Source organism: Staurois parvus, unplaced genomic scaffold, assembly GCF_062004578.1.
Source record: "Staurois parvus isolate SC_StPar_1 unplaced genomic scaffold, SC_StPar_1.0 ptg000104l, whole genome shotgun sequence".
NCBI lineage: Eukaryota > Metazoa > Chordata > Amphibia > Anura > Ranidae > Staurois > Staurois parvus.
Genome location: NW_028317900.1, coordinates 7,421,732 through 7,433,397, shown reverse-complemented (window position 1 = coordinate 7,433,397; position 11,666 = coordinate 7,421,732). Strand labels below are relative to the sequence as shown.

The following is an 11,666-nucleotide window of genomic DNA, read 5'->3' as shown; positions in this document are numbered from 1 at the left end:
TAAAGAGAGAACAAAAAGCTCCTCATTGTGTAGTAATTTAAAATAATCCGAAGTTTAATAAAAGTATTGCACTTACAAACATAAGATGAAATCAGCATGTGGGATCGTGAAAAGTTTCCAATCAACAACATGGTTGATTGGAAACTTTTCATGATCCCACATGCTGAATTCATCTTATGTTTGTAAGTGCAATACTTTTATGGAACTCCAGATTATTTTAAATCTACATATTAGATGTGTAACTACAAAAAGCACAGCCAAAACATAAAAAACCCCCCAGGATACCTCATCTCTGGGCCCCTGAACCTTCCGGTAGCCATCAGGAACAGAATGTGAGCCCACAGCGGACCATAGATACCTCATCTCTGGGCCCTTGAACCTTCCGGTAGCCACCAGGAGCAGAATGTGCACACACAGCGGATCATAGATACCTCATCTCTGGGCCCCTGAACCTTCCGGTAGCCATCAGGAGCAGTGTTCTGCTGGAACTGATAGAAGTCTGAAGACTGCTCTAGCTGCTGATAAGAAAGGTATATGGCAGTTTAAATTTACTAAAATAATTGCATTTCCTTGTTCTGTGTACTGCAGGAGACCAGATATAGTGAATGCAGGGTCCTGGGAGACAAGATATAGTGAATGCAGGGTCCGGGGAGACCAGATATAGTGAATGCAGGGTCCGGGGAGACCAGATATAGTGAATGCAGAGTCCTGGGAGACCAGATATAGTGAATGCAGAGTCCTGGGAGACCAGATATAGTGAATGCAGAGTCCTGGGAGACCAGATATAGTGGATGCAGGGTCCTGGGAGACCAGATATAGTGAATGCAGGGTCCGGGGACACCGGATATAGTGAATGCAGGGTCCGGGGAGACCAGATATAGTGAATGCAGGGTCCGGGGAGACCGGATATAGTGAATGCAGGGTCCGGGGAGACAAGATATAGTGAATGCAGGGTCCGGGGAGACCGGATATAGTGAATGCAGGGTCCGGGGAGACCAGATATAGTGAATGCAGGGTCCTGGGAGACCGGATATAGTGAATGCAGGGTCCGGGGAGACCAGATATAGTGAATGCAGGGTCCTGGGAGACCGGATATAGTGAATGCAGGGTCCGGGGAGACCAGATATAGTGAATGCAGGGTCCGAGGAGACCAGATATAGTGAATGTAGGGTCCGGGGAGACCAGATATAGTGAATGAAGGGTCCGGGGTGACCAGATATAGTGAATTCAGGGTCCTTGGAGACTAGATATAGTGAATGCAGGGTCCGGGGAGACCAGATATAGTGAATGCAGGGTCCGGGGTTTTAGTAACACTTTTAAGGATATTGTCCTGTATGTAACACCCTGCTGTCAGCTGCAGTATGTTGAAACAGACACAAGATGGCAGTGTCCTACAGTGACATACACTCTGGTAAAAGCTTTATGGATCTTATAGGCTGAACTGCAGGACTTTGTTAGAAGGCTGCTAATTGGGGGACCACATTGTTCCCAGAAGAGCTGGTGTGTGGGCGGAGGCATAAAAATGTGGAGGAACAGGAAGTGAGAGGGGAGAGAGCTGGAGAGAAGGAGCATAGAGAGAGTTGTGCTGACTGCTGAAGAACTGTACCAGGCTGCAGAGCTAGAGAGAAGAGAGGCAAGAAGGAGTTGCTGACTGCGAACCTTGCCACCCTGTTCAGCAAGGCAGGTGACCGAGAGCGCGGTGACCAGACAGAACGCTGCAAGTGAGGCCAGAGAACCTGTGAGGGCCCCTGATCCCCTGACAGCCAGGACCTGCTAGAAGCCCCGATCGGGTGAGAGTCCCATACATCAGTTAAGCAAGTGAACACTGACATTCTCCCTATATCTGCTACTTTACCTGCACACAGTTGTGGACATTGCATTCAGGTAACACGTTGTGGCCTAGTTCCCATAGCTGCTTCTGTTGAACACATTTGCAGCACAGTCAAATCATCAGAGCTGAACGCAGTACATGCCTTCTGTAGGCCAGATCACATCAGTGCTCCCTTAACCATTTGCCTACCTTTCTAAAAAAACTTCTCTCACCATTGCCATTGGTTATTGCAGCTAAGAGTGGAGTTACCCTTTGCCAACAAGCCTTATTGCCAGTTTGACACCTTATCTGCCTAAAGCTGCTCTTTTCTCAGTGCATTAAAAGGGAGAACACCCAAGTCAAGAGCCACTTAAAGGGAAGGTACTTGTCCTTTCTTCTTCCTACCTTTGTGTTAATCCTGTAAGGAACTGTCACATTACTTCCTACTTTTGCACCAACTGGGCCCCAGCGGGCGTGCAGAAGAATCCTCACTGCATTTAAAGGGACATTGACTACCCTGTTCAAAGAGCTCTTTTATATCAGATTGAAGTCTTGCCATCAGATTCTGAGGGCCCAAAGTGAGCTACTTCTCTTGTTGCTAGTTTTCATTGCTCACTGGAGTTGACACCACCTCAGGGTGAAGGTATTGGGTTAACTTCTGAAAAGCAGGCCTGCTACCACTGACTGAGATTCTTCTGTATGTATTGTTTCTTTGTTTAGAGTTGCTAAAAGTACTAATTGCCATTCCACGTACCAATACTATTTTGTACCATTTAACCAAGCTTACATTGAAGTTTAATATAAACCTCATAATTTGTGTGTGAGTCTGCTTTCTGGTGGTAATTTACTGTGGTCAAAAGAATCCTGTGGTGTCAGCAGGGGATGGGCTTTCAGAGAGAGGTACAGAATGACAGAGAGCTGAAAATACTCAGCGACTCCTAAGGGGGTAGTGCTACATGTACAATCAGATTGTACAGTGTATGGCCACCTATAGGAAGAAGTAGGAAAGTGGGTGGAAATAAAACAAGAGGTAGTATAGTGATGAGGGAGAGGTGGTCCAGAGTGGTAAAACATGACCTATTCTGTGATGCACTAAGGCAGTGTATGATGGGATATGAAGCTTCCTGGAATGTCACATGATCTACAGGAAGTGATTGAAACAGAAAGCATTTTTTTAAAATGTCAAATAGAGATGAGAAAAAAGTTAAGTGATGGAAAGAGATAGAAAAGTTAAGTGAGTGGCCAAAAAATACATTAGAAAAGGATTCTATTCAATTTGTGGAGCGCTTTACTTATATATTGTACATTCACATCAGTCCCTAACCCTCAAGGGGCGTACAATCTACAGTCCCTAACTTACATTCATATACAAGGGCCAATTTAGACAGGATCCAATTAATCTACCAGCATGTCTTTGGAGTGTGGGAGGAAAGCGGAGTACCTGGAGAAAACCTACACAGGCACAGGGAGAACATGCAAACTCCAGGCAGGAGGTGCTGTGGCTGGGATTCGAACCAACGACCCTAGTACTACCAGGTGGAAGTGCTAACCATTTAGGCACTGTGCTGCCCAACTTATTATAGAATGTTAAATGAGCAAATAAACATTTAGGCTCCATGCACAGTGGTTTAAAAAGAAATGCCAGTGCTCTTCTTAGAACAAAAAGTGCTAATTTTGAGCTTAGCTGCTTCCCAAGCTCTGGAACACGGGCAAGTGATTATATCTGTAGCTACCCCAAAGGACTAGACAACACCAGTTTGTGGAGTAAACAAGAACTGCTTTATTAGAGAAACACACTGAATTTATACAGAAAACCATCAGATAAGAGCTAATCACATTATCATAGACAATTCCCAACAGTTCGGCGCCCAATACATTATATATAGGAAGCTATATGTTACAATGATAGTTTTCCTGCAACCTCAAGTCTGTGACATTGTTCCCCCCCCCATTCCATAGTCCGGCAGACCAGTCTAGATCTAATACGGGTCAGCTTGGGGATGTCCAGGAGCTATACTATAATCAAAGGCTGCTTTGTCGTCCCGGCCTGTATTGCACAGTAAAGTTGTACGGCTGCAGGGCAAGACTCCAGCAAAATAAGCGTCCATTGTACCCAGAGGTTCGATTCAACCAGGTTAATGGGTTGTGGTCAGTGAAGGATTGTCCATAGTGATATGGCTGAAGTCTTTTCATGACTCACACCAGCCTCAAACATTCTTTTTTTACGTCTGCATACCCCACCTCCCGGGGTAGCAGCTTACAATCGATTTACGCAAGAGGGTGCTCACTGCCATCAGCTCCCATTTGGCTTAGCACTGCTCCCTACCCAAAGGAAGAGGCATCTGTATGGACACAAAAACTTTTGTTTGGGTCAGGAACAGCCAAGACTGGGGTAGGAATTAAAGCGTTCTCTCACTTTGGGGACCACGGGACCTGATGGGAAAGACTCTTTCTTGTCAAGTCAATCAGAGGTTTAGCTATCATGCTATAGATGGGGACAAACCTCCTATAGTACCCTGAATTGCCTTGGAAAGCCAAGACCTGGGTTTTTGTCCTGCAAGTTGGTCAGTTGGCAACGGCCTCTACCCCAGCTGGTTCAGGGCACTGTTGCCCATGGCCCAGTACTGAACCTCGGACATCCCTATGCTGTATTTTTCCAGCTTTAATGTTAGTCATGCAGCCCTGATGTGGTCTAACATGGTATCCAGGTGGAGCAGATGTTCCTCCCAGGTATCACTGTAGATCGCAATGTTGTGCAGGTATGCACAGGCATGATCCTGAAGGCCATTGAGAAGTCGATCTACCATCCTCTGGAACATCACTGGAGCATTCTTCATCCCAAACAGCATGACCCTATACTGGTACTAGCCAAAGGGGGTGATAAATGATGACTTCGGAACCGATTCCAGGTCCAGAGGAATCTGCCAGTACCCTTTGCATAGGTCAAGGGCAGTTAGAAAATTACCTCAGCAATGCGGTGTAACAGCTCATCGACCTGGGGCATGGGGTATGCGTCGGTCGTCATGCAGTCATTTAGTTGGTGGTAATCTATATAGAAGCAGGCAGTACCATCCCACTTTGTCACTAACACTACCGGGGATGTCCAGGGGCTGTTGGACGGCTTGATGCCTTCTAAATCGAGCATCCCAATAATATCCTTCCTCATACCTTCTCTCACTGACTCTGGTACCCGGTAAACATGTCCTGATGCTGCCTAAGGACCAGCCTGGCCTTGTCCTGTTGCTCTTGCCCTAGATGCCTGTCTAACCTCACTGCCTCTACACCTGTTCTGTCCCTATCTCTTAGTGGTAGCTCTGGCAGGAGAAGGTTTTTTCAGAATCTTCCTCGGCTGGAGCACATATGGCAGATAATGCCTCAGGCCTCCTCTGATGCGCTTTGAGCATGTTCACACTTATCCACCAGTTAGGTAGTGTTGCATATTTGCTCCACTACCTTGTAGGGTCCCTGCCAAGTGGCCTGTAATTTGTCCAACCTGGTAGACTTGAGGGCAAGAACTTTCCTACAGCCAAGGTGCGCTCCTGAGCAGTATGTTCATACCACTGCTTCTGTTGCCCCTGTGTGGTCTGAAGGTTCTCCCATGCTGTGTCCATGAGTTCCGTCATCCAGTCCCTGAACGCTAGTACGTAACCTACCACAGAGGTTTCTTTTGCCCCACCCCCCTTCCCAGTGGGCTTTAAGCAGATCGAGTGGCTCCCTCACCTGTCTCCCAAACAATAGCTCAAACAGGAAGAACCAAGTAGATTCTTGCGGCACTTCCCCGTAAGTACACAGAGGGTGTGGCAGAAATTTCTCCAAATACAGGTGAGAAGTTGAAAATGTCTGAAGCAATTGCTTCAGCGTTCCATTGAACCACTCACATAGTCCATTAGTCTGGGAGTGGTAGGGAGAGCTCTGTACAGGCTTAATTCCACAGAGCTTCCACAATTGGGTCAGGTCCACAGTAAACTAAGTCCCTTGGTCTGAGATAATCTCCCGAAGGAAACCCGCTCTGATAAAGATCCAGAGCAGGGCCTCCACAACAAACTCTGCATAGATGTTTGTCAGGGGAATTGCCACTGGGTAATGAATAGCAAATTCTACCACCGTGAAGCTATATCTCTTCCTAGAGGGACTGGCTCGTGGTAATTGGCCTACAAGGTCTATGGCTATTAGGCTAAAGAGCTCAGCTATGATCGGTAGGGGGTACAAAGAAGCCATAGATCGGTCACCTGCTGGCAAGTATCACAGGTACGACAATACTGTCTAATGTCCCCGGTTATCACTGGCAAAAACAGCTGAGTCAAACGGTGAAGGGTTTTGGTCACTCCAAAGTGACCAGTTTTGAGAACGTCATGTCTGATGCTAAGCAGGTCGCCAGCTGTCGCTTGGGCACAGAATGAGGTCCCTTCCCTTCAGTCACCTGATACAGTAATCCCTGATCCCACTCTATCCATTCTATTTCTAATCCCCCGGGGTCTGTCCCTGCCCTCTCCCAGTAACTAGCTAAGGTTGGGTCAGATGATAGTTCCTGGGTAAAGTCAGCCAGGGTAGCACAGGTAAGGGGTGGTACAGTCTGGTCAGGGTTAGGGCCCTGGGTCCCATCATAGAGTGCCTTCTCCACTCGCCTTGCTTGCTGCTGGGTGGTCACAGGGCAGGTTTCCAGGGATAAAGCCAACTGGAAAGATGAAGAGAGATGTCCCAAATCATTTCTAAGTAAAACATCATCGGATAAGTTTTTCATAACTCCAACTTCCATGTCTCTCGATCCCGCGCCCCAATCCATATGTACTTGAGTAGTAGTGATATGCAAAACGTTGCCTCCAGCAACTCGCACAGCTACAGACCTCCTGGTTGTCTTGGTCGATATAACCATCCCAGGCTGTACCAAGGTGATGGTAGGTCCACTATCAGGGGCCTAACAGGGGTATGTCACCCGTTCACGCATGCAGCCTGTCAGTGATGCTTGTAGTTGTCATCAGCAGCAGCTTGAATCAGTTCACTTCATGAAATAGCCCAAATTCCTTTTCACCCAAGCCAGTCAAGATAGATGGTGAGTCAGCCTCCAGGCAGTGAGTAGCCTCTCGAGCTGGACCAGGGGTAGCACAGTTCCATGAAGTGGCTGTGACATTTCGAGGACAGATAGCTCTCTGGTGTCCCACTTGATCACACCCATAGCAGCAAGGCCTGGTCTTCTTGATAGGTATAGCAAGTCAGGCCATTGTGGGGAGGGTGACTGGCTGCTGGGTGGATGGCTGTATATGGGCAGGTGCTGGCGGTGGTCTGGAGAAGCTGCAAGGCTCCGGTCAGTGGGATCTCCAGTCATCCATATACTGGTTGGCTAGTTCTGCTGCTTTGTCTTCTTTCAAGGGCTTTTGGTCCTGGACCCACTCGCACACCTCAATAGGGAATTGTTCGTAAAACTGTTCCAGGAGGACCATTTGGGCAGCATCCGCTAAGGTAGTTGGAGAACCATGCATCCACCGATCAGGACATCTGATGAGCTCATTCCATATAAGGCTGGCCCTCTTCCCATCGTAGGCAGCAAAATTTGACCCCATGAGCTTCAGGGTTAATTGTGAATTTGGCCAGCAGATGCTCCTTGACTTTTTCGTAGTCTTTCTTGTTTTCTGCAGGTATGGCTTTTAAAGCATCCACAGCCTGACTAGACAGCTTGCTGATGAGGTTGGTGACCCAGTCATCTTTGTCGATTCCCTGGAGGCCACACTGGGTCTTGAAAACTTGTAGTTAATGGCCAGTTTCCTTCACCCCATCTTGGAAGAGTTTGACTTCCACGTAGGGAAGTATTTTGCTGCTCACCTGGTTTGCGGCTGCATTTGTTTTCATAAAGCATTTTCAGGTGGGTTGTCTTCAATTATCTAGGAGATCACTTCTCAGGGGTGGGTGTGCTGTAGAGCGCCAGACACCACTGGATCTCTCACTAGACGTCGGACATCCCGGGCCATTCCGTAGCTGGCCCACTGACTCAGTCATTGGCCCAGTCACTATCAAAAACAGAAGCATTTTTTTCTGCCTATAAACGCTGAGATGTAAACTACCTAATGTACATGGACACATAGGATAACTTTAGTTGCTTTTACAGGCAAAACACTAAACTCCTCTAGAATGTTCATGGAGCCGTAATGTGGCTGGACAATAATGACATTCCCCAATATATATTTAATGATCTGTGATCCTTGACATGCAGTTTCCACCCTACTTAATGAACATGATCAATAAATTTTAATGAAAAAACTGAAGAAAATATTGGGGTGCACAGTATAATACAGGTCCAGGAATCAAAATGTAAGATAAACAATTATCAACCATAAACATAAAGAGACATTGGAAAGAATTTAAAAAAGAATTACTGGCTGATGCATAGGGGTTTATTTACTAAAGCTGGAGAGTCCAAAATCAGACTCCCTTCTGCGTAGAAACCAATCAGCTTCCAGGTTTCATTGCCAAAGCTTCATTGAACAAGCTGAGGTTAGAAGCTGATTGGTTTCTATGCAGAAGGGAGTCTGATTTTGGACTCTCCAGCTTTAGTAAATAAACCCCATAATGTCATCCTGTACATATTGACATGATAATGGGTGACCCCCTAATGGATTGTTTTATCATATAAACTTACATCACATAAATTCCAAAATCCCTGCAGTCAATTGCAATTGATGAATATGTCCTCCACTAATACCCCTAAAGAGTTCTACTATATGGTTGTGAATCTCTTCCATATATAGTCTAGGGAATAATCTGCCTCTTAGTCAAATAATTGCCTAAATGTTGACAGGTGCTGTTCCCAAAAGGCTGCCGGTCTAGGCAGTTGCACCATTATGCCATTATGTTGGCTGCAGGGCCCATATGGCACCACTCATGTAGTTGCCCATGCCTCCCCCCACCTGTGCCACTGTAGTGGTGGAGAAATAGCAGCGTATTGACATCACTCGCTTGTGCAGTGGAATTGTTGCAGTCCAACAGGGGCACTGCTGGCACCGTACATGCCCTTCCACTCTCACAAAGGAAAGGAGGAAGTAAAAGCTACAACTACCCCTAAAAGAGGAAAAGAGTCAGATATGATGTCATGGGTGGTCAATCCCTTGGAAAAGTTTTGGGCAAATTAAAGGGGAACACAACTCAACATCCCACTGGGGTTTCTAAAAAGGGCAGATTCATTGAGACCTAGAGGTTTAGTGGTTTTTAAGTGATAAAAAAATCTATAGAAGCCTTTTATACCAACCTCCTCCTATAATAGGTATAAGTACCCAATCGAGTGCTACAGACGTCACTTTTAGTATTTTGTAATTATGAACATTTGCAACATGTCTCCCAACTGGAAACTACAAATTGCCCATTCTCTGGACATATACAGTCATGGCCGAAATTGTTGGCACCCTTGATATTTTTCCTGAAAATCAAGTATTTCACACAAAAAAGGTATTGCATTAACACATGTTTTGCTATACACATGTTTATTCCCTTTGTATGTATTGGAACAAATATAAAACAGAGGCAGAAAAGCAAATATGACATAATGTCACACAAAACCCCAAAAATGGGCTGGACAAAAGTATTGGCACCCTTAACTTAATATTTGGTTGCACACCCTTTGGAAAACATAACTGAAATCAGTCGCTTCCTATAACCATCAATAAGCTTCTGACACCTCTCACCCGGAATTTTGGACCACTCTTCCTTTGCAAACAGCTCCAGGTCTCTCTTATTGGAAGGACACCTTTTCCCAACAGCAATTTTAAGATCTCTCCACAGGTGTTCAATGGGATTTAGATCTGGGCTCATTGCTGGCCACTTCAGAACTCTCCAGCGCTTCTTTGCCATCCATTTCTGAGTGCTTTTTGACGTATGTTTGGGGTCATTGTCCTGCTGGAAGACCCAGGATCTTGGACGCAAACCCAGCTTTCTGACACTGGGCCCTACAGTGCGACCCAAAATCCTTTGGTAATCCTCAGATTTCATGATGCCTTGCACACAGTCAAGGCACCCAGTGCCAGAGGCAGCAAAACAACCCCAAAACATCATTGAACCTCCACCATATTTTACCGTAGGTACTGTGTTTTGTTCTTTGTAGGCCTCATTCCGTTTTCGGTAAACAGTAGAATGATGTGCTTTACCGAAAAGCTCTATCTTGGTCTCATCTGTCCACAAGACGTTTTCCCAGAAGGCTTTTGGCTTACTCAAGTACATTTTGGCAAACTGTAGTCTTGCTTTTTTATGTCTCTGTGTCAGCAGTGGGGTCCTCCTGGGTCTCCTGCCATAGCGTTTCATTTCATTTAAATGTCGACGGATAGTTCGCGCTGACACTGATGCTCCCTGAGCCTGCAGGACAGCTTGAATGTCTTTGGAACATGTTTGGGGCTGCTTATCTACCATCCGGACTATTCTGCGTTGCAATCTTTCATCAATTTTCCTCATCCGTCCACGACCAGGGAGATTAGCTACAGTGCCATGGGTTGCAAACTTCTTGATAATGTTGCGCACTGTGGACAAAGGCAAATCTAGTTCTCTGGAGATGGACTTGTAACCTTGAGATTGTTGATATTTTGCCACAATTTTGGTTCTCAGGTCCTCAGACAGTTCTCGTCTCCTCTTTCTGTTGTCCATGCTTAGTGTGGCACAGACAGACACACAATGCAAAGGTTAAGTGAACGTCTCTCCTTTTTATCTGCTTTCAGGTGTGATTTCTATATTGCCCACACCTGTTACTTGCCCCAGGTGAGTTTACAGGAGCATCACATGCTTGTAACATTCTTATTTATCCGCAGTTGTGAAAGGGTGCCAATACTTTTGTCCAGCCCATTTTTGGAGGTTTGTGTGACATTATGTCGAATTTGCTTTCTTTCCTCCCTTTTTTTGTTTTGTCCCAATACACACAAAGGGAATAAACATGTGTATAGCAAAACATGTGTTAATGCAATACGTTTCGTGAGAAATACATGATTTCCTGGAGAAATATCAAGGGTGCCAACAATTTCGGCCATGACTGTATTTATATATGTTGCCAAAACTCTTGGTTTGTGTTGCTGGCATAAATGTTTGTGTACTTTGTCTACCAACCAGTGCATTGCACTTTCCTGACCCCTTCAAACGGTACATTATGTACCCCTGACCCCTGCACTTTGTGTGTTATGCACTCCTAACCCCTGCATTCTGTGCATTACACACCTCTCACTCCAGTGCTTTGTGTGTTAAGTACTCCTGATCCTTGCGCTCTATGCATTATGGACTCCTGAGATATGCACAATACATATTATGATGTGTGCACTCCAGACCCCTGCACTCTTTATACTGTACAAAAGTTGCTGGCAGGGGCGGACTGACAACTCATGGGGCAATAGGGGATCATGGGGCCCCTGTGTCCTTGCCCAAACTCAAAAAAGCCTATGAAAAAGGTACCAGGGGCATCTCATGGGGCCCCCTACTGACCCTGGGCCCTTGGGCTGTGCCCGAGTTTCCAAATGGTCAGTCTGCCTCTGATTGCTGGTTGACCAGTAGTCAGTAGCTATGTTAATGAAGTTCATTTTTAAGGTAGGCTGTTTGCAGAAAAACATATATAATAGAAGTTTCATTTATCACAGATGATTATACTGAGGTTTGTATGTGTCTTTAGTCTCTTGCTTGTGGCATGGAAATTAAAGTATATTTTTGGGGTTCAACCTTCTCATATGTTACCGTGTATACAGCGCATAGCCTCAAGTTTTAACCCCCTCCAACTGTTAGACCAGTTTTGCCAGACTAGGAATTTGCCGTGCAGCACACACCGTCTACTTGTTAACTTCTGAGTACCAAGGGTAAACCTCCCCCAAGGGCAAAAAAAACCCATATCTATGGCCCTGAGTTA

At 45.8% G+C, this 11,666-nt stretch overlaps 1 long non-coding RNA gene across 1 annotated transcript in view; it reads left to right on the top strand.

Annotated features, from left to right (window-relative positions):
* The first annotated feature begins 1,552 nt into the window (after positions 1-1,552).
* Positions 1,553-11,666, top strand: part of LOC149467680 (uncharacterized) — a 32,401-nt gene continuing 22,287 nt past the window's right edge. Inside the window, exon 1 of the long non-coding RNA XR_016311899.1 lies at positions 1,553-1,790. This is a non-coding gene — a long non-coding RNA (uncharacterized LOC149467680). The remainder of the gene's footprint in view (positions 1,791-11,666) is intronic.